Genomic DNA, 23,685 nt, shown 5'->3' on the forward strand with positions numbered 1-23,685 from the left:
ATCCTAGAACAGGAAGACACGGAACTGAGAATCCAAAGGATATGTGACTTCAGTTAATGTTAACATACCATTATTTTTTCTTCATGACAAATGGTCTAAGATGTTAACACTTTAGAGACAGCTCATCTAAGTCATAACAAGGGAAGAAATCAGGTTGAGGCTACCTGGGAAATCTCTGCACTTTCTTTTCAATTTCTGTATAAAGATAAAACTAAGCCTGGCGTGGTGGCACATGCCTGTAATCTCAGCATCTTGGGAGGCTGAGGCAGGAGGATTTCGAGTTCAAAGCCAGCCTCAGCAACTTAGTGAGGCCTTAAGTAACTCTGTGAGACCCTGCCTCTAAATAAAATATAAAAAAGGGCTGGGGATGTGGCTCAATGATTAAGTGTCCCTGGATTCAATCCCCAGTACCCCCACACCAAAAACAAACAAACAAAAAAAAACACCATTAAATTACTCTAAAGTAAAACCTTAGGACATGGTTATATTTTCTCAAACAATTACTTGTTTAATTATTCATACAGTTAATTACTGGTAACTGACACTCTTAGCTAGTTCTGTATTTTATTATGAACATTCATAACACAAAAATCAAATAGTTCAAACTAATATAAAATTCAAAATATGTGCTTCTTTTACATATTTAATGTTGAACTAATAACATAACTCCTTATATTTTTAAGCTGTCACTAGGTTCTAGGTTTGCCTTCTTAAAACTTGATCACTAGAGGAAAAAAAAATGACATTTTAGAGATTCTATTTCAATTCCTGATTTAACTTTCCTGAAAGAGTGATTATATATATATATATATATTATATATATATATATATTATATATATATATATATATATATTCCTAATGCAAATTGACTCACTGTGACTGAATCATTTATCCCAAAGAATGCTTGTCTCTATTTTATTTCTATGCATACCTTTTTAGCAGCAATATAATCAAATATTTGTGACTGGGACAAATAGTCAAAGAAATAGTCATCTCCTCCAAGAACTCTGCAGGAAGTGTTGAGCCAAGAGAAGCAGAGGTGTCAGCTTGGTCCAGAAATTATATTAGATGCTGCTGTGTTGTGAGAAAACACTCTACCTTTTAGAAATCACAAGGAGCTATGGATGCCCACACTCTTGTATGAGTCTAAATCTAGTTGAACTTCTAAGTAATTTTATTGTCACTAGCTCATCATGAAGCTAAAGACAACTAAAGGATCTATGGGGCTGGGGATGTAGAAAGATTTTCTAGCATGCAGGAGTCCCTAGGACCAACCCCCAGAACCACAAAAAAAAAAGAGAGAATTTGTGTCTTATTTTTGTAATCAAATAGAAAATGAATAATCACTCCTCTTAAGGAAACACGTTGGACCTAAAACACTTGAGACTCTCAGAATCAAAATACTCTCCTTATAGTGTATTGCATACCTAGACCATCATGAACAGTGGTGTCACATCATAAAGCATGTTCACATTAAGCATACCATCAAAAAACAACAAAAAGGCTTTATTGAATGTTGATAAGAAAAATGAACATAATCTAGCTTAGGAAATTATTAACACATTGGAAACATATGATACTGACATCAAAATCCTCCAGGACAAGCCAGGCACTTTGACTCATGCCTGTCATCTCAGCTATTTGGGAGGATAAAGCAGAAGGATGACAAATTTGAAGCTGACATTAGCAATTCAGCTAGACCCTGCCTCAAAATGAAATTGTAACAAAGACTGGGGACATATGTAGTTCAAGGCTTGCATAGCACAAGCAAGGCCCTGGGTTTAATCCCCAGTGCCAAAAAAAAAAAATTCTCCAGGTGAGACATCTGACAACTATGGCAGGTACAGAACAAGGCAGAAGCCATTATGTCAACCTCCTCAAAATGATTAAAGTAAACCTGCACTTTGTTCAGCTCACAATACTAACATGTATGATTTCTGCTTCTAATAATTCAAATGCAACCATTTAAATATGATCAAAAGTGCATGTACTTTTCTAATGAATCCAACAAATATGAGCGAGATACTCAACTGCATTCTGAAAGTCACCTTATAAGCACATAGGGGCACCAACATTAGGATAAAATGTAATCATGGCATTTCCTACATGAAATAACCCTAAATACTAATAAATACATAATTTCAAAAGAAAGACAAATTTCTGAAATCAAAAGTAAGTTGATACATTTTTAAATGATATTTTGAACAGAGGCAAAACACTTAAAAGAGTTCTCCCACAAGAATTCCTGACAACATAAAGTATCATGCTCATTAGAAGGCCCACCCCTTTGTATGCAAGGAATAAGAGAACTTTCTGATGAATATAGAACTTTAATAGGACATATGGAAATGCCTAGGGGTTGCAAATAGCACATTCACCCTCATACCATCAGGATTCTGGGTAGTGCAGTCTTGTATTCCACATTGCAGGCCAGCTGCAGAGGTCTCTGTGAGCTGCAGGCTACTCAGGAACCCCTAGTGATTCTGAACAGTGTAGCCTGGCATTGTGCCCACACAGCCCTCACTTCAGAGGTCTCTGGGGGCTTCAAGTAGCACATTCAACCTCATACCCCCACCCAGGATTCTGGGTAGTGTAATCTAGTCTTCTACAATGCAGCCCCCACTGCAGAGGTCTCTAGAAATTGCAGGCTACACAGTCACTCAGGCATCCCTAGGGATTCTAGACAGTGTATTCTGGTGTTCTGCCCATGCAGCATCACTACAGTGGATTCTGGGAGTTGCAAGCCCCCAATGATCATGGGTATTATAGCCTGGTGCTATGTTCAACTGTACAGTGACTACTTAGAGCTCGGAGCCTCCAGGAATTCTGAATATTGTAGTCAGTTCTACTCAGTCAGCTCTGACTGCAGAGGTCACTGAGAGCTGTGGGCCATGATTATTCTGGGTAGTGCAATCCATCCTACCTAAGTGGACTTCACCCCCATCACGGCTCTGGGATCTTTGTAGCACAAGCCTACCTAGACACCCCTGAGGAGTCTGTGTAGTGCAATACAAAGTTTGCCCCGGCGGTACTCAAAAGGAAGGTGTCTGGGAGTTGCAGGCCCCCAGGGATTCTGGGTAGTATAGTATTGCCCTCTACCTCCATAGCCCTCACTGTGGAAGCCTCTGAGAGTTCCAGGCCACATGGACACGGGGCACCTCCAAGAATTCTAGGTAGCATAGTTCAGCTCCCTACCCTGAAGCCCTCACTATTGCAGATCCTGGGAACTGCAATTCCCCCTGAGGACTCTGGATAAGGTAGTCCAGTGTTTTGCCTACATGCCCCTACTGCAAGGGCCATGAGAACTGAAGGCCACATGCTTGTCTTGGTACTGAAGACCTCACTGTGGGAGCCTCCCGGAATTGCAGGCAGCACATTCACCAGTGTGTCCCCAGGAATTGTAGGTAGTGTAGTCTGACCTGCATAATGCACAGCTCTCACTTGGGAGGCCTCAGGGAGTTGCAGGCTGCATACTAATGGGCAACACACCTCACCAAGGATTCTGGATACTGTAGTTAAGTTCTCAGTCCAACAGTCCTCACAACAGAGGATCCAGAGAGCTACTGGCACCGAGATTTGTGGGTAATTTAGTCCTGTGTTTTTCCTACTCACTGCAGAAATTCTGAAACTAAAGTTCCCCCTTAGGATTGAGGGTAATGCAGTTCAGTGGTTTGCCCCTCACCACAGAGGATTCTGGAAGCTGCAGTCCCTAAGGGTTCTAATAATGCAGTCTAGTGTTTGGCCTGCACAGTCCTGCTGAGGATCACAGGTGCTGAAGACCCCATGCTTTCCCTGGGACCCTGGAGATTGTAGGATATGAGCTCTACCAACAAAACCATCACCACCAAATCTTCTGGGACTTACAGGGTTACAGGGTATGTAGGCATCCCCAGAGATTCTGAGCATTGAAGTCTGGTATTCTGCCCTTACAATTCTCACCCCCAGAGGCTCCTGGGTAGAGAAGGCACCCAAAAGTAATTGGCAGCATAGTTTGATTTTTTGTCAGTACAGCCCTCTCTGCAGAGGTCTCTGCAAGCTGCAGGTCCCCAAGAATTATGGGTAGCACAGTCTGTCATTTGACCCATGCTGCCCTCCCTGCAGAAGGCTCTGGTAACTGCAATGAGGATTCTACAGTTACCCAGGATTCTGGGTAGTGTGCAATCCATCATAATCTTTGCATCTCTCACCCTAGAGGCTCCTCAGAGCTTCTTGCTGCATTTTCATGAGCCCTTAACCTCAGGTCCCAGTGAGATTCCAGGCACTGGGCCCTCCCTGCACCATCTTGAGGGGGCATTTGTGTCCTCAGACACTCAAGTCATACAAAATACATTGACATACCATGATAATGAGCAGCCAAAGCCTCAGTAAGAAATACTGTTGTAAAATAAGTTCTCCTAAAATATTACCTGAGAAAGTAAAGAACGTGGCAGAACTTACTTCTCAGCCCATCAGGCAGTGCACAGGAAGTTTCTTCCTCATGTTTTCCTCTCATGGACCTCAGGCATCCTGAATCCACAGTAGAGCCTCCATGGGTAGGTGCCAAGGAGAAAGAAGCTCTGGTCCTCACCACAGACATATCCACCAGGCATCCCTAGTCCATGGTATCTTTCCAGTGTCTCCCCAGGATTAAAAAAGAAAAAAAAAAGAAAAGAAAAGAAAAAAACTCTGGTCTACACGTTAGATAGAGCCTCTAGGAGTCCCTAGATGTGGCATCTCTCAGGTGGGTCCCCAGGAGAAGGAAGTTTGATTAGGGCACAGAACACAGCCCACAAAAGCAGTTGATCAGAGAAAGTTGTTCTGAGTGCCCCGTGCTGGCCACTGTGGGCAGTGCAGGATGCTGGGTGTTCACTGTTCAGAGCTGCACCCCCTTGTGCTAGGCACAATGAAGCTCTTAAATTCATAGTTCTGACTATTCCAGGTCATGATTTTGGAAATTGAAAAGAAATAGAGCCTACCTCCTATGTCTTGATCAGAATGGATGGAGATAGCAAGCAGCAAAGTACATGGCCCATAGACAAAATTTCATTGATTTCCTATATTTCAGCCATCATGTAGGGGAAATTGTGAAATATATAAACTGAAATAAGAAAAATTTTAAAGCATTAATATTTAAAATAGAGACCCCAAATTTGAAGTATTTACATGTAAGTATTAAAGTACAATCATACTTCAGAAATTCTTGAAATGTTTAGAAAGAAATCAAATGAAATATAAATAAATACAGAGATAGTCTTTGTTCAGGTCTCAATATAATTAAGATGAAACTACCTCAAACCTGATCTGAAGATTCAGTGCATTCCAGAAATTCCCAACACGCTCTTTTTAAACCTAGACTAGACATAAATGACTTCAAAAGGACACACACTTCAAGAAGCCACACATATGGATGCCAGAACCTATCAAACTACTCTCTAGATTTTCATTTAAAATGGGAAACTGTAAAACTCTAGAAGATGTGCATGACCACATGTTTCATGATGAGGTTCTAAATACAAACCACGCCCAAAATCCATGAAAGCTATGGATGTGGCTCAGTGGTTAAGCACCCTGGGTTCAATCCCTGCTATCAAACAAACAAACAATAACAACAAGAAATCCATGAAAGAAAAACCTGATAATGTGGACTGTATTGAATTCCTCTGTAAAAAAAAAAATCATATTAAGGAAATGAAAAGACAAGTCAAACACTGGAGGAATCTTTGGAAAGTATATGTCTAAAACAAACTTGTGTAAAAAATATAGTAAGACACTCAACAATAAGACAACATAATGGGTAAAAATATGAACAGACAACTCACAAGAAAGATACAAGATGGTAAAGAAGCATAGAAATGATTCTTAGTATCACCTGTCATGAGGAAAGCACAAACTAAGACCCCAAGTGCACTGCACACCTACTGAGCTGCTAAGGTCTTTAGTAAGTGTAGTATCAACCATGAGGATGATGAACAGCCACAGGCACTCTTGTGCATTGCTGGAAGAGCACACAACAGTTCAACACTATCAAAAAACTGGGCACTTTCCCCAAAGTTAGACATGGTTTCACCACATGGTCCTAAAAATATAGACAACTGCCTCAAAAATGTATATCTAGATAACAGCACACCATTACATATAGTAGTTCTATTCACAATGCTCCAATACCTTAAGCAATCAGGATGTGCTTCAATGGGTGAACAAATAGCATAACTGCTATGAATGCATGCCATGGAGGCCCTGGTGTCTCTGAGCTCCCCCAGGTCTCTACTCTGGTCTGGACCCTGGACTGCCTTTACCTTTGCACACCTCACAGAGGGAAAAGTGAATTCTGAATAGAAACACCTGTAAATACAGCTGATAAACTCAGGCTCAGAATGCAGTTGCTGCCTATGGAAAGAGATTAAAAAGTTCTGGATGTGGGTGGTAAACTCAGAAAAATGCAAGCACAACAACCCAGGCCTACATCTTTGTTCATAGAAGCTTCCTGGGGAACAACAGACAAACATGGAGGCAACTCCAGGATCCCCACAGAACCACATCTAGGGGAGAACCTGGAGGTGTCTGTCATTAGGGCCCCTATGTCTCACCTCTGATTAGCTTAGAGGACATTATGCTACATCTTCATACCTCCCTCCCAACTTTTAATTTCATCTCTTTCCCAGGTTGCAAATGCATCCTGAGCTTGGATTCTGTTGATTGATTAGCTTGTTTAATGTTGCAAAGAGAGCTATTCCACTACCTAGTCCTGATGCACAACCTCTGAAATTCACTGTTCTGGTTATTCAACATACATTTGCATATTTTTTGCTAAAATAGATCTAAAAGGATAGTTTAGCAGTTGTTGGGGTTTGCACACTCTGCCATCTGAGCAACTTTCTCTGTGTCCAGAGGCTGCAGAGGTGTTATCTGTTGTTCCAATTAACTTTTCCCTTCATTTTCATTGAGCCATAGTGGCCCTGAGGTTAGCAACTGTAGCTCCAACCCACCGAAATTCTGCAGGTCTCCCCCGGTGAGCAGACTGTCCCTGTCTCCCGGGGACTGGTGGCCACACTGTGGGAGTGGAGCAGAACAGGTGAGCGCCTCCTCGGGCTGGGGAGCCTGGAGGAGAAAGAGCAGAGCCGTGGTGCGCGGATGCCAGGCCCACAGTTTCCACTGCAGGATAAACCAAGCACCTTTCAGAAACCTACAACCTGGCTTCTGTCCGCCAGGCACCTCCTATGGGTGACACAAACAGGGAACTTTTTGGCAGCAGAGCGTGGAGACCGGAACCCCTGAAGCCACACCTGGGAAGGGCGAGTGCCCTCCAGGCTCCATAAAGTCAATCCAGGGCGCTGGAGTGGGAGAAAGGGCTGCATTCCAGGTCGTGATTTCTGAGTTCTAATTCCGCTACACCCTGGCCCAGGCCTGCGTGGTTTGGCTATGTGACTTAACTCTGAGCTGTAGTTTCCCACCTGCGCCAGGTGGTGGCAGTGCTGTCCTGGTTCCCGCCAGATGGGCAACAAGGAGCTGGTGCTTTCAGGGTTGGAAAGCACTCTGGGGCTCTGTAGCACTGCCACCCTCTGGGCATGGATCCTGCTCCCCTCTCCATAGCTCTGTATTCAGCTTGTACTCACGCTTTGTGTCACTGCAGCCATGACGTAATTCCACATAGGTACTCACCCATACTTCAATATACCCCACATTGTTTGGAGAACCATGCAGTAAATGCCCTCATTTGCAGGGCTGGGATATGGCTCAGTGACTGAGCGCTTGCCTCATACATGTGAGGTCCTGGGTTCAATCCTGTTTCCTTTCATCATTAGAATCCCAGTCCTGGGCCATCCAAACAGTGCTCAGCAACACTGGAAACCATGTCATCAGAAATGCCACTTCTCCATGTATAATTCTGCAGCCTTATGAGGCTTGTCATCCATATAAATCCTTTATACTAGTCCAACACGTAGAGACTAGTAGAACTCCAAATCATGCCATCAATAGAACCACATATCCCTGGCTCTCCATCAAGTCCATTAGCCTTTCAAGCCCTGCCATCATAGAACCCCATTACCAGCAGTACCACAATGTGTGCCATCATAGATGCCCTGTTTCCCACCTCTCCATATGTTGTCTAAATGTTCTGTGATTCCTACCATAATAGTACTCCATTTTCCTTGGTGTCCACCTAGCACGCAGCAGACCTCAGAATCATGCCCTAATAGGTCCCTGGTTTCCTGGCTCCTCACAAAGTGCCCTGCAGCTTTACAACTGCTACCTTTCTAGAACTCCAGTATCTTGGCTCTCCAAAAAGAGCTCAGTAGAAAAACAATATCCTGTTTTTTCACAAAGTCCAATCTTGTGTTTCCTTCCAATTTAGATATCATGTTCTCTGGCTCTCCACAAAATGCTCAGCATTTCTACAAGTTCTGCAACTTTATAAAGCCAGTTCCCTTACTCTTCATATACAGTCCAGCAGCTTTCAGTGTACTGCTATCATAGAACTAGGGTTCCTTAGATCTCTGAACAGACTCCAGAAGCCTTGGGTGTTCTGACTTAATAGATCCCCAGTTCTCTGGCAATCTGTGAAGAGGCTGCAGTCCTGAACATCAAGCCATAATGAACTTCCAGGTTCACCATGTAGAGCCAAGAAGCCCTGTCCCATCCGGCAGGACACATCAACGTGGGCAGCGAACCTAGATGGGGAGGAATGAAGGGACAAGAGACACAGAAGGATGACAGCAAGACAGGTGTCTGATCAAGCTGCAAACTTTTATTGTTCACACAGGGGTATTTATGGGCTGGGAATGGGGGAGCTCTCTTATCAGCAGTTGCTGGATGTCTTCACAAGGTGAGATAACCTCAGGATGTTTCAGGAAGATAGGTGGCTGCAGGATGTCTCCCAGGCAGGATGTCTCCCAGGGGGCTGTTTCTTGTAACTGTCAGGCTATTCTTTGAAGGACAACTCCCTTCTAGTCCCTGGCAAAGCCCTGTGAATCCTACAAGCATACAACATTAGTTTCATGGAACTCCACATAGAACTGAACATCCTTGCACATTCTGCCATCACTACAATCAACATTGTCCACCTCTCCATCAGGAACACAGAATCCCGTGAGATCTGCCATCATAGAACTCCAGTTTCAAGCTTGGAATGCAGTGATCACCAGTCCTTAGTGAAAAACATAGCTCCCTGTCACTGCACATAAAGATCAGGATCCCAAAAGTGTTCTGCAATCATAGAATCCCATTTTCCCAATTCTCCATGTAGATTACTGTAGCCCTTGTAATCCTTCAATTACATAAGACAAGTTAGTTCCTTGGCTTCCCATATTCTGCCATCTTAAAATACCATTAACATCCCACCTTTCATACAGTCAGCATCCCCATGAATCTTGATGGAGAGCCTGTCTTCCATGGCTCTCTAAGTAGAATTCCTATCTGCCCTGGGAATTCTGCCATCCAAAGAAATACTGTTCCCTGGCCTCTTCCTAGAACCAAGAAGTGCTGCCTATCCAGTTATCTTAGAATCCCTTTCTCTTCTCCAGGAGCAGAGAAAATCTGTGAGTCCTGAATTCATGGAACACCAGTTCCTTGGGTCTTCCATGTGAATCCCAGCAACTTGAGAATCCTGAAATCATAGACATCCAGTTTCTTCTCTCTGCACACAAAGATCCTCAGGATTGCAAAACTTGCCATCCTAGAACCCCATTCTCTGGCTCTCAATGCAAAGCCCAGAAACCCAGTGTATCTGGTAACCATACACTCCAGCTCCCTGATGATCACACAGAGGTCAACAATACTGTGAGCACTGCCATCACAAAAGTCCACTTTCCTGGCACTCCAGGGAGAGCTCAGCAGCACTGGGAGTTCCTCCATCATTGACACCTATGTCCCTCTCTCCATAAAAAAGTCAGCATCCCTATGAGTCCTACTAATATAGAACCTCATTCTCTGTTGTTTTACAAGTGTCTAATAGCCCAGTGTCACAATAGGCTCTAGATCCCTGATGTTTGCACAGAGCTCAGCAGCACTGCATATATCATATTATAGAAACCCAGATAGAAATCCTGGCACTCCAGATAGAGTCAAGTAACTCTGGAAATTCTTCCATTATAGAAAGAACGGACACTGAATTTCAGAGGGGCCCAGAAACACTGTCACTATAGAAACTTAGTTTCCTGGATCACCACATGGAACCCAGCAAACTTGGGTGTTGTGATCATATATCCCCAATACAATATACTGCTAAAACAATTTCTGAAAATCATAAGCCATGGGAATAGGTTTCATATCTTCAATTTTAAAGTTACTTTGATAGTTACTCACAATTTTAACAAAAAACAAAGGAAAAAACAAGAAAAAGAAGATTGGGTGCCTAGCCTCCCTGAGTGTCAGGCACACTGTCCCAGTGCCTGGAGATGCAGATCTTTAGGCTAATCTCAGAAATGTGCACAAGGACATGACTTCTGTCCTTCCTCAATCAAGTACAAGGAGTTTAAGTCCCATCAAGGACAACTCTGGCTTTGTGGTTTAGGACGAGCTCCCAGGTGCTATTAGCCACCAAGAGCCCCTCCAGCTAATTACAGCCCTGACCTCTAAGAGGCAGGCTCTGGAGCAGCGCAGACCCCTCTGCATTAAGGATGCGACCACCGCCTGCCTGGTCAGAGGGAGCTGTTGCTCTCCACCTGACCTTCACCTTAGGACCTTGGCGCCTAATCAGAGTTCCCAAGGCGGCCATGGACAGCGTGTTCCAGGGTGCCCCTCTCCCCGGCGCTGCCATATTCGCATCGGTGTTACCGCTGTTGGCCGGTGACGAGTCCTTGCTTCCCCAATGTTGAAGAATAACACCAGAAAAGCATGCCGAGGCAATATCAGAGTAGAAATTAGAAGTTTATTAAAGGATAGCAGAAAAGACTTCTCCCAGAGGAAGAAGGGGACCCAAGAGGTGGAATCCGTGGAAGTGCAGTTGTCTCCCCTTTTTATAGTTTTGGTGATGGAATGTAAGGGGGAAGGGTTGGGACACAGGTGGGCCAAACAAGTAATCTGGGCAGGAGGGATTTCATTATCACTTCTTTGGGATGGGCTATCTCCAAATCTGTTGGGGGATGTTTCCTGGGTTCCATTAACATTTCTTTGGGGTGGACTTTGGTCTAGGGCCTTTCCAGGACTTCATTAACATTCCATGAGTTGTCCTGCATTTCCCGGAATCATTATCAGCATGGCCTCCATTTTAGATTTCACTCGATATGATATTAGATCCGATTTACCTAACTACACTGACTACCTAACTTTAAATCTGGCTTCAGCGGCAGAAGCCTCCATGCCCCGCTGCCCCAGTGTCCCCCGCAGTCCCCCATCCCGCCTGCCACGACTGCCCTCTCAATCTTGACGCCACTGTGAGTGGGGAGCCTGAGCCTGAGCTCACCTGGGCGGAGGCAATCACGACAGACAGCAGACCCACAGTAGTGTCCAGGTGAGCTAATGGTATGCACAGGAGGACCAGCATAAGAGAGAAGGAAGCAGTGCGGGCGCAATGCCTGCCATTGTGCTTGGGCTCCGTCTAGCCCCCTGAGCCTCAAGGGAGGGGTCTCTTTCCAGGTCGCGATCTGCGCGGTCCCGCAGCTCGAGCTGGGGTTCCAGGGTGAGCGGCCCCAGGCCTCTGTTGCTCACCCAAGTGGACTCCCAGGAAAGCTAAAGCCAAGGCTGCCCGGTGTCCTTGCAGCGAGAGGTTCCATAGAAAGGAATCAACTTGAGTGAGTCGGTAAACCATGGAATGGCTCCTTTGGGTGGTGCTGCTTGCTGCAGACAGTGCCCTCCTGTGAGCCCAAGCAGGAACACACTAGAAACCACTCACGGAGCCTAAGCAAAGCCCAACCCATTGACTGTTGAGCACGAGTTAAGGCTCCAGTGTAACAGTATTGCATCTCAGTGTCATAGGAACTTAATAACCTGTGTTTGCCAAGTACAAGTCCTTCCTAGTAACTTATTACCATGTGGTATTTTATAGAAGTTGACTGTGCTACTATTCTCATTGTTAAAACAGAGAAATGAGTTTTAAAATTATTTAGAAGTGAGATAATTATGTAGGTCTGTGTTCTGTGTTAGTAATGATATGATACTTGGTTTCGCATATCATCACCTAAAGGCCTCCAGAGCAGCCTCCTGTTTTGTTTGGTAATTTTAGCAGGCCCCCTGTCTTGCAGAGTGATGCAAGTGTGGTGAGTTTTCTAACACTCATCCTTGAATCTCTCCATGCCAAAGAGCACTTACCTGGTCCTATAGCCCTGTACAGTCACAGCCACACCTTCCACCTGAACATCTTTAGCAACCTCTTCAGCTTCAAGAGCTCAACCTTGAACTATTACTTTCTTAATTCCTCATTATGACAAATTTTTTACTCTCATCCTCCATGTGAAAATTATGTGGTTTTTCTTTTTTGCCACAAAATGTTACCAGGATTCTACTAAAGTAACTTGAAAATTTAAATCATATCTTTCTCCATTTAAAAACATGTGGTGAAGGGCTGGGGTTGTGGCTCAGTGGTAGAGTGCTTGCCTAGCATGCATGAGGCACTGGGTTCGATCCTCAGCACCACCTAAAAATAAAATAAAGATGTTGTGTCCACCTAAAACTGAAAAAATAATAATAATAAAATATAAAAAAATAAATAAATAAATAAATAAAAATATGTGGTGAGCCAGTGCTGTAGGGCATACATATAATCCCAGCTACTTGAGAAGCTGAGGCAGGAGGAGTCCTGGAAAGTTCAAGGCCAACCTGGGCAACCTAGCCATCCCTTGTGTCTCAAAATAACAATAAAATAAGGCTGGGGATGTGGCTCAAGTGGTAGCGCGCTCGCCTGGCATGCGTGCGGCCCGGGTTCGATCCTCAGCACCACATACAAACAAAGATGTTGTGTCTGCCGAGAACTAAAAAATAAATATTAAAATTCTCTCTCTCTCTCTCTCTCTCTCTCTCTTTAAAAAAAACAATAAAATAAAGGGCAAGGAGAGATAGAGATCTTGCTTAGTTGCAGAGCACTTGCCAAACATGCAAGAGCCCCTAGGTTCAATCCCTAGTACTGCAAAAACAATAACATAAAAACAACATAGTGAACTGGAGTTGTAGCTCTGTGGTAGATCACTTGCTTTGCATGCATGAGGAACTGAGTTTGAATCTCAGCAGCACATAAAAATAAGTAAATAAATAAAGATATTGTGTCCATCTGAAGCCAGATTTAAGGATAGGTAGTTAGTGTAGTTAGGTAAATCAAGTAAAATTGAAAATGAAGGCCATGTTGACAATGGAGTCAGGGAAAAGCAGAACAACTCTTGGAATATTAATGTCCCCAAGGCCCGGAGCCCATCCCAAAGAAATGTTAATGAAATAGCTCCCAGCAAAAATGGAGATGCTAATCCAAAAGTCCTTCCTGACCAGATTACACCTTTGACCCACCTGTGCCCCACCCTATCTTCCATCACTGAAAGATAACAGAACAAAGGACAGGAATGGGGGAAAGCTGGATGAAGACTTTAGCTATAAAAAGGGGAACACATTCACCCTTCCATGGATTCCACCTCTTGGGTCCCCTTCTTCCTCCAGGGAGGGGAGAAATCTTTTCTGCTATCCTTTAATAAAGCCTCTACTTTCCACTCTAAACTTGCCTTGGCGTGCTTCTCTGGTGTTATACTTCAACATTGGGGAAGCAAGGACTCTTCACCGGTAAAACAGCGGTAGCACATCTACAACTAAAAAATAAAAATAAAAAAACAACATAGTGACACCTTTTCCAATTCATAAAGCCTCTATTGATGTCAGTATAACTTACAGACATTTGGGGACTCGGTGGCCACCATAGGCGGGAGATCAATATGACAACAATAGTTCCAAGGTCATCATCCACACTTACACCTTGTATCTCAGACAAACTCAAAACAACCATCAAAAGTATAATCCAGAAGCCCCTGTGGAACAAGAAGCTCTTTCAGAGGGTCCATAAAATGAAAACTTTTCATGGTATAATACATTATTTGCCTTTTTATTATCATCATTTCATATTTGTATAGCAGAATTTGACCAGAGACTACCAGACTTACATTAACCCAAGAAACTGAATGCAGAAGCAAATTTCAAGAATCTGGTATTTTATCATGCTAGAATTTAAAATATTTGCAAAAGAGTAAAACAATACTGCTCTTCTCACTCTTTTGATTATTATTTATAACAATTTTATGTTAACTTGTAATGCATTTATAAGTGAGTGTGTGTGTGTGTGTGTGTGTGTGTGTGTTGTGGTACTGAGGTTGTAAGGGTAAAAGAAATTGAAGTTACAGCGTAAAAGTTAAAGGGTAAAAGACCGGGTGTTGTAAAAGTTTCTAAGCTGCAAGGTCTGAGTTAGCTGTTAAGACAATGCTTAGAACCGCCCAGTAAACATTTCCCCTGATTGTCTGGTTGTTTAATAACCTAAGGGGTCTGTGTGGTTGCACGCAGGCATTGCAGGGCCTGGACCAATCAGTTTAAATGTAACCCCCTCCTTAGGAATGACCTATCACTCCAGCCTGACCTGTTCCCGCCAATGAATGAACTAATCAGGTTTAGGAGTTGTTGTTCAATTTTCCCGTGCCTAATGATGATTTGTTCTGATGTATACAAAGCCCTCCGCCCTCCCCAAAAAGTGTACTTAAGCAGTGCTCAGCCCCTGCTCGGGGCTCTGGGCTGCTTTCCCTTCTTGAGTGGGCACGGAGCCCCAGCATGCTGGTTCAATAAATCCCCCCTTCTGCCAATTGCATGAGTGGTCACTTGGTGGTCTCTTTCTCCGACGTTTCGTGGGACCCTTACAAGGTGTGAGCCCAGGATGTGGGCCATTGAGCCACATCCCCAGCCCTCTGTTTTATTTTGAAACAGGGTCTGGCTAAGTGTCCCAGGCTCTCCTCAAACTTTTGACCAACTTGCCTCAACTTCCCATGTCCCTAGGATTTATGAATGTGTGCTAATGCGCAATTAGTAGATTACTAATTGTGATAAGCAGAATAATGGTCTTTCAAAAGATATATACATGTTTCATCTGTGGAAACTTTCAATATGTTATCTTAAGTGACAAAAGGGATTTTGTAGATATAATTAAGAATCTTTTGCTGGGCTTGGTGGTGCACATCTGTAATCCCATGGAGCTGAGGTTTATCTTGGGAGCTAGACATCAAGAGACTGCTGCCTGGCATACCTTCATTTTAGCCCTGTGAAATTCATCTTAGACTTCTTACTACAGGAGCCTAGATAATAATTTTTTGTCACTTAAGTCACTATCTGTGGCAACTTCCTTGAGCAGCCATGGGGAATTGACATAGTAACTCAAACTTTACTCAACTTTAATTTCCAAAACAATAAAAACTAATTGATGTCATCTTATGATAAAGGCTCTTTGTGATGAATAATGTTTAATAATGAATAAAAATGGGATTGTGCTCTGTTGCCCAGAATTTGTCTCAAATTCAAGACCTCTCAACTGATCCTCCTGCCTCAGCCTCTCTGCCTTTGAGACAAAAAATTTAAGAACCACTCCTCTAAATGAATCCTGTGTCATTATGACTTGCCACCTCTCTTTTCACCTTGGTTCTTGCTGCTCTGAGTGCCTAGAATGTCCTTGCCTTAATTAAAATCCTCACCATTTTTTAAGGTCCATCTTACTGTGCACCTCATCATCTCTCCAGCCAGAAGGCTCCCTCAGTCCTGTTTTCTGACATTCCATGAGGAGGTAACCATCTCTGCAAATCCTGCTCTCCACAATTCAAGGTCCCTGGCTCTCTACATAGACCCCAGCCATACTGCTGTAAGGGTCCGGCGAACGTCGGAGGAGGAAGAGACCACCAAGAGATCGCAGCTCATGCAACAGCAAAAGGGGTTTATTGAGGATCCAATCCAGCGTGCTCACTCAAGAAGGGAGAGCAGCCCAGAGCCCAGAGCAGGGGTTGAGCAATGCTTAAGTACACTTTTTGGGGAGGGCGGGGACTTTACATACATCACAGTCTCCTTTAACAAATCATCATACACCGTGGGAAAATCAAACAACAATTCTTAGACATGATTAGTACGTTCATTGGCGGGAACAGGTTGGGCGGGAGTGATAGGTGAGTTCTAAGGAGGGAGGTACATTCAAACTGATTGGTTCAGGCCCTGCGATGCCTACGTGCCAAGACACACAGGGTCCTAAGTTATTAAACAACCAAATGGTCAGGGGGAATATTTACTGGGCAGTTCCGGTATTGTCCTAACAGCTACAGGAATTTCAGGTTTTGCGTGTAGCATAGGAACTTAACAATACCTGGTTCTTTACTTTTTAACTCAGGCCTTGCAGCTTAGAAACTTTACAATGCCCGTTTTTTTTACACTTTAACTTCAATTTCTTTTACCCTTACACTGCCATGATAAAATCCCAGGTTCTGAATGCTCCACAAAAAAGCCAAGATTCCCAGTGAGTACTGCTGTCATAGACTCTAATTTACTAGCTCATCATGTGAAGCCCAGCATCACTGTGAGTCCTACCATCAAGAGTGTAAGACTGGAAAATGCCACACCACACAACACAGATTACCAAAGAGGTTTTCCGCTTTATTACAAAAGGCTGTGTGTTTATATAGGTCTAAGAGAGGTAGCAGGGGCTGAGGTAGATAACAGGTCACCCATTTATTGGTAAGCTCTTCCATATGTCAGTTCTGGAGCCCAAGAAGTTAATTCTAATTGGGGCTAAGGCCTCCCACCAGCAGGGTTTGAACATTGGCGCTGGCGGGAACATTTCGCGCCAGTGAAAGAAACAAAGAGGGGAAAGAGGGTCGTTAGATGCCATGTTGGGGTTTTTCTTCTGGGGTGCTGCTACCGTTATGTTTTCCCAATAAAGAGAACCACAGTTCAATTTTTCTAAACATAGTGTTTAGAGGAACTGACTGCCCTGCTGATACTGCTGAAGCCAGATTTAAAGATAGGTAGTTAGTGTAGTTACATAAATTGGGTCTAATATGGAGTAAGATAAAGAAAATTGAGGCCATTATCAAAAACTGGAGTCCAAGAAACCAGAGCAGCATTTGGGGAAATTGAAATGTTAATGTCCCCATGGCCCTCCAGGAATTCATTCTAAGGAACTGTTAATGAAACAGCTCCCAGCAAACAGGGAGGTGCTAATCAAACCACCCCAGGCCCTTCCTGCCCAGATAACTCCTCCAGTCATATATCTCCCACACTTTGGCCTTCCCACCTACATTCTATCACTGTAGGATAAAGGGAAACAAAGGACAAAAATGTGGGAAGACTAAAAGAAGACCTTAGCTATAAAAAAGGGAAGATCTCCCCCATCTATGGATTCCCTTTTTCCTCCTGAAGGAAGTCTTTTCTGAAATCCTTTAATAAAGCCTTCCACTTTCCACTCTACACTTGCCTCGGCATGCTTCTCTGGTGTTATACTTCAATGTTTGGGGAAGCAAGGACTTGTCACCAGTACACAGCTATAACACTGCCAGTTATCAGTGACAAGTCCTGCTTCCCCACATGTTGAAGTTTTAACATTAGAGAAGCACACCAAAGCAAGCATACGAACCAGGGTTTATTTAAAAAGGGGTAACATAGACTTCTCCAGTGAGGGAGAAGGGGGCCATAGCTGGTATCCTGGTATCCCAAGAGGAGAGGTGTTCTGTCCTTTTTATATGTTCTAGAATTCCTTTTTTCTTCTGCCTTTTCTCCCTGATCTTTCTCCTTCCTGCCTAGTGAGTAGACCCAGGAATGCCCAGTGGGATGGCCAAAAGTTGGAAAACTGGTGGGCTGAAGGGGGAAGGGCAGGGCAGAGTAGCCAAGGACATCTGAACAACCTTATAGCTCCCTATAGGGAGGGGAAATTCTTGGGACAGGTTACTTTGGCAACGGGTTGGAGCAGGGGAAGGTTCTTGATAAGATCCCTCAGGGGACAATATCCAACTGCCCATACTCACTCAAATTGTCTCCTAGATCTGATCTGACTCTATTTACCTATCTACACTGACTACCTGTCTAATTCTGGCTTCACTGCTACCAGAGAAACCCACTTACCTGTCTCTCTTGTAGACCCCAGGAGACCAGAAATTCTTCCATAAATAGAACCTCAGCTTCAATGATTTTCACATAAATATTAGCAGGACAGATAGTCCAACCATCCTAGAATTGCAGTCCCCTGTGGGTTTTTTGTTGTTGCTGTTGTTGTTTTGGTGATGTGGGTTGAACTCAGGGGCACTCAACCACTGAGCCACATCCCCAGCCCTTTTTTTGTATTTTAAATATCTTTAGTATGTATACATATGTATAAACTAATACAATGACTCCCCTATGAACTTTAATACTAATATGATAGTCAAAAGTACTGAGAGTCCTGTCATCATATAACCGCAGTTTCTTGTGATTTCCATGTAAATTCCACCAGACTAGAATTTCCTGGAAACATTAAAAAAAATAGTTCACTTGCTATATCCATGGAGAACAGCAGTCCTGAGAGTCATGCCATCATAGAAACCAAGTTCCCTTGTTCTCCATATACAGACCTGCAGAACTGTGAGTTCTGACATGATAGAACCCATTTCTCCATCTCCAAGTAAAGCCAAGAAAACATGGGAGGTCAATTTATCAAACCTGTGTTCCCTGGCTTTCCACATATCTCATAGCAGCTCTGGTGTTTATGCTATTAAAGAAAACAGTTTCTTTTCTCTGCATAAAGATCAGTTGTCCTGCTGTCATAGAACACCAGTTTTGCATCTCTCATTGTAGAGTCCAGGAGCCCTGTGCATCGTGCCATAAACAGAAAACCTGTTTTGTTGTTGTTTTGTTTTTTCATGTACAGCTCAGACAGGATGGGAATTCTACCATCAATTTAATTTCATCCCTTTGTTCTCTGCATGGACCACAGTAGCACTTTGAGTACTGTCAACATAAAATCAAGATCTCTCAATTTTCACCAAGAGGACAAAAAAAAAAAAAAAATGTGACTCCTGTCATAATATAACTCCATTTACCTAGGATACATAAATCTCAACAACATTGTGAGTTTCACCATTATAGTGTCAAATCTCAAGTTATGTCATAATAGAACCTCAAATCCCTGACACTCCACAAAGAGTCCTGCAGCATGGAGATTCCTGTCATCAGTACTCCAGTTCCTTGATTCTCCAAATATGATCATGAAGACTTGGAATCCCTGCTATTTTATTCCTCCTGTTCTCTGGCTAACCATGAAAAACCTAACATTTCTATAAGTTTTGTCATTATAGAATTTGTCATTTTTTACTCTCCACAGAGATTCAAGTAGCTTTGGGTGTCCTGTCATCAAAGAAACCCAGTTCTATGACTCCACATTTTTGAGGCAGCTTTGGGTATTAGGAAATCATAGATTTCAATTGACCAGGCCTCCATGGAGAGCCATGCAGTCCTTGGAGTCAGCCTTAATTTAAACCCTGTTGCCTGGATTTCAAAATAAAGTCCAGCAGCCTTCAAACACCTATCATCATAAACCCTATTTCCCTGACTCTCAAAGTAGAATCTGGCAGTCTTGCATGTCTTGCCATCCTATAATGCCAGTTACCTGTCTCTATATGTAGACCCAGCAACAATAATCACATTGCCAACAAAAGAAACTCAGATCCCTGGCTGGCCACTACAGAGTTTAGAAGCCCAGGGGTACCTGCCATCACAGAAACCCATTTTTCTGTCTGCACAGACAGCTGAGCACCTCTGTGTGTTATGAAATGAGAGAAACCCAGTTCCCTAGCTTTGGACACACAGTAAATCATTCATTTGACTTCTACCAAATTAAACCCTATTTCATTTGTGCTGAGAGCCATTGCCAAGTAGGAATGACGCATGGCAATTTCTTTATCAGCCTACCCCATGTTGCTTAGAGGAAGGACTCTCCATGGTGGACCCAGGTCATTTGCAGTGACTTTGCATGAAAGGTGACCTTGCTCAAGGACCAGGGCGGATCCAGGTTTAAGGTGTACCCTGCTGGGAATAGGGCGTATCCTGCTGCCTCAGGCGCACCTGCTCCTTGAGTTCCGGTTGAGTTCTTGCAAGATTCAGAGAGTATTTTGGGATACAGAGCCCAGTGGAGGTGTGGATTTTGCCCAGAACGTGTTTGCAGAGTGCCAGTGTGAGTTCAGGAATAAAGAATTGCTGTTTGAATCTACAAGGCTGTGAGTGGCTCATGATTTTGTGCCCAGCCAGACTGCGGCACATTTGCTTTTCACATGGAGACCAGCATACCTTTTATAACTGCTATCATAAGACACTACTTATCTGGATCTCCAAGTAAAGTGCAGAAGACCTGAAGATCCTTAGAAAATACAACACCACTTTTCTAACTCTCTTTGTAGATACCAACAGTTTTGCTTTCCTCCCATCATAGAAACTGGTTCCTTTTTCTACACATAGAGGTCAGCAGATCTATGAATCCTGCCATAATGGAAAGCCAGTTATATGGCACCCATAGACACAAGATGATATGGTAAGTTTTTCATCATAAATCCCAAGAACCATAGGTAGATCTTGACAGTTCTGGGAATTCTAACATAATAGAAAACAGTTAACTATGTTCTACATTGTGCTCAGCAGGCTTGTGTATCCTACCATCATATAAGATGAGTTATATGGTTCTTCACAGAGTTCAGGAGCCAATGAAACTGCCTATAATAGAAACCCTATTCTGTGGTTATGCACATATAGCCAGTAACTCTGGGAGTGGTACCATCAATAGAGCCTTAATTCCCCAGGGTACCATGTAGAGTACAGTACTGTTGTGAGTTGATATCATAGAAATCAGCTCACTGACTCTAACTCTAATCCTAACCACTGATCCTAACCCTAACCCCAAACCCTAACCCTAACCATAACCCTAACAATCTTACCTTAAACCTAACCCTGCAGTTAACATTAAAATCGTTGAGTTTCATAACCTATAAGCCTTAGGGAAGTAGTACTTTGGATTCTCTGCAGCTAGGTGGCAGTTTTGAATATTGCATTGTCCACAGTCCTTGAAGGTTTCAGGTGTTCCTAAAATGAGTGGTGAAATTTCTAGACTACATTACCCACCATACCACATGGACATGTTTCCCAGAATCTCTTCAGTGTTCAAAAAAGTGTGAGACTACCTTATCCATAATCTTTAAGTAGGAATTTCCCCAGATCCTCTACATTGAGAAGGTAAATCCAAGGAATACATTGCCCACAATTGTAACAGTTAAGATCCTTCAAGTGTCCATCAGTGAGCAGTCAAATTGGACGATTTTGACTGCTCACTGATGGCCACTTTTTTAATGCACAAGTTTCCTAGTAATCCATACAGTCATCTGGCAAATTACAAGACAACATTCACCACAATACTTAGTGAGGTAGTTCCCAGGATCCTCCAAAGTAAGAAGGCAATCCAAGGACTACAAAACCCACAATGCTATGACACTGTATGCTCCCAAATTTTCTGCTATGTGATAAATTACAAATATTCATTACCCACAATCCTATATGGACAAATTTCCCAGAATATTCTGCAGTAAGCAGGCAAATTTTGGGATTATATTACCCACAGTTCTTAGGAAGTTTCCAGAATCCTCTACAGCAAGAGAGAAATTCCAATGACTAACATGCGAACAATTGTAAGGGGCAGAAACCACCATGGTTCCCCACCAGTGAGCACTCAAATTGAATTACAGTGCCCACGATCTTTTGTGAATAAGTTTTTCAGGAATCACTGCAGTTTGCAGTCAAAACTTGGGACTACATTATCCACAACCTTGGAAAGTTCCCAGGATCCTCAACAGTGAGGGGCATCCCAAGGACTACATTCTCCACAATCCCAAGGGGTAGTAAGCACCAAGATTATCCAATGGGCAGTCAAATAGGACTACAGTGCCCACAATAATTTTTAACAAGTTTCCCAGGAATCTCTGAAGCAAGCAAATAGATTTTGGAAAAGTATTACCTCCAATTCTAAAGAGGTAGGAAGGTCCCAGAATCCCCCACATTGAGTGATTAAACCCAGGACTAAATTAACCATAATTCAATTATCCATGGTTATCTATAATTTTCTAAAAAGAAAGAGCCCCAAATTCCTCATTGTGAGACCACTTTACCCACAATCCTAATATGGGCAGAAATTCCCAAGATTCCCTAAGTGATCAGGTAAAACTTGGGACTACATTATCTACAATCCTAAAGGGAACAATATCCCAGGGTACCCAGTACCAAGCAAAAAAAAAAAAAATGTGGGAATACATTGTCTACAATCCTAATGGGAGGAAGTTTCCAAGATCCTCTGTCATGAGTGGTAAACTCAGGAATGTATCGCATACAGACTAAGGTTTAGGAACTCCTAATTTCCTACTGTGAGCTGGCTAAAATAGGGACTACACTACCCACAATCCCAAGAAAAAGGGGAAGCTCCCAGCATTGCCAATGGTTATCAAGGAATAATGGGGGCATGTTATTCATAAATCTTGGAACTGTGTTACCTAAGGCAAAGATGTTCCAGGAACCCCTGGGCCTGTGGTAAACCTGACACTGTACTTTTAAAATCTTTATGTGGGAGGAATCTCCCAGAATCCCCCAGTGAGTGATAAATCCAAGACTGCATTACCCACAACCCTCACTGAGGAGAGTAACAAGTCCACAGAAAAGGAAGCTTCCACAAGTCCCTGGCTGTGTAATATGTGAGACTACATGACTCACATTCTATGACACAGGAAGTTCCCAGAATTCTTTGCATGGAGAGACCAAATCATGGGACTACATTACCCAAAATTCTCAGGGAGGAGGCTCCCAGAATACTCAGTAGTGGCCAGGCAATTTGGACTACATTACCCATAATCCTCTCTTGAGACCCTGATGCTATCAGGGAAAAACCAGGGATATTACCGATAATACTAAAATGGAGGAAGTGGGATACTGGGAACTTCCTCCATTTTAGGATTATTGGTAATGGTATCCCCCTTCCCCTCTGAAGTGGTTATGTCTAGAACAATAATACCCACAATTATATGGGCTCAAAGCACCCAGGATTCCCCAAAGTGAGTAGTAAATCTGAAATCACATTACCAATAATTCTTAGGGGAAGAGTCTCCCAGGACAGCCATCAGTGAGCAAGCAAATAATGAAACTTTAATTCCCAGAATTCTATGAAGACGCATTTCCCAGGATCTCTTGCAATGAGCAGGCAACACTTGGGATTACATATCCCACAAAACTAAGGGCTCCCAGAATACCCAGCATTGAGCTCGCAAATGTTGTGACTACCTTACCCATAATCCTTAGCAGAGGAAGTTCCCAGGATTTCTGCATGAAGAAGACAAATTGAGACTACATTACCCACAATTCAAACAGGGAGAAAGCGCCCACAATTCCCCACAGATATTGTAAATTGTGTGACTATATTACCCACAATTCTGAGGGGAGGAAGTTCCCAGAATTCCCCAAAGTGAGTGGTATGCTTACTACTTCACCCACCATCTTCAGGGAAACAGGCACCCAAAATACCAAGTGGTCAGTGGAGAAGTACTGGGACTATATTACCCATAATACTAAAGGGGAGGAAGTTCCCAGGATCCTTTGCACAAAGAGGACAAATCATAGGGCTACATTACTCACAATTCTATTGGGTGGAATTCCCAGGGCTGCCCAAATTGAGTGGTATGCTTTTTACTACTTCAACCACTGTCCTTATGAGAAAAGGCTCACAA

The 23,685-nt window shown here is 43.2% G+C and overlaps 1 long non-coding RNA gene across 1 annotated transcript; it reads right to left on the reverse strand.

Moving 5' to 3' along the window:
- Positions 1-8,708: 8,708 nt before the first annotated feature.
- On the reverse strand, positions 8,709-23,199 carry LOC124092658 (uncharacterized). Its single transcript, XR_006851686.2, has 2 exons — positions 23,045-23,199; positions 8,709-8,952 (listed from the first exon to the last, which is right to left on the reverse strand). It is a non-coding gene; the product is annotated as an uncharacterized LOC124092658 (long non-coding RNA).
- Positions 23,200-23,685: the final 486 nt, after the last annotated feature.

Source organism: Marmota monax, unplaced genomic scaffold, assembly GCF_021218885.2.
Source record: "Marmota monax isolate L192 unplaced genomic scaffold, Marmota_monax_Labrador192_F-V1.1 WCK01_AAM20220418_F8-fsc00038, whole genome shotgun sequence".
NCBI classification, from domain to species: domain Eukaryota; kingdom Metazoa; phylum Chordata; class Mammalia; order Rodentia; family Sciuridae; genus Marmota; species Marmota monax.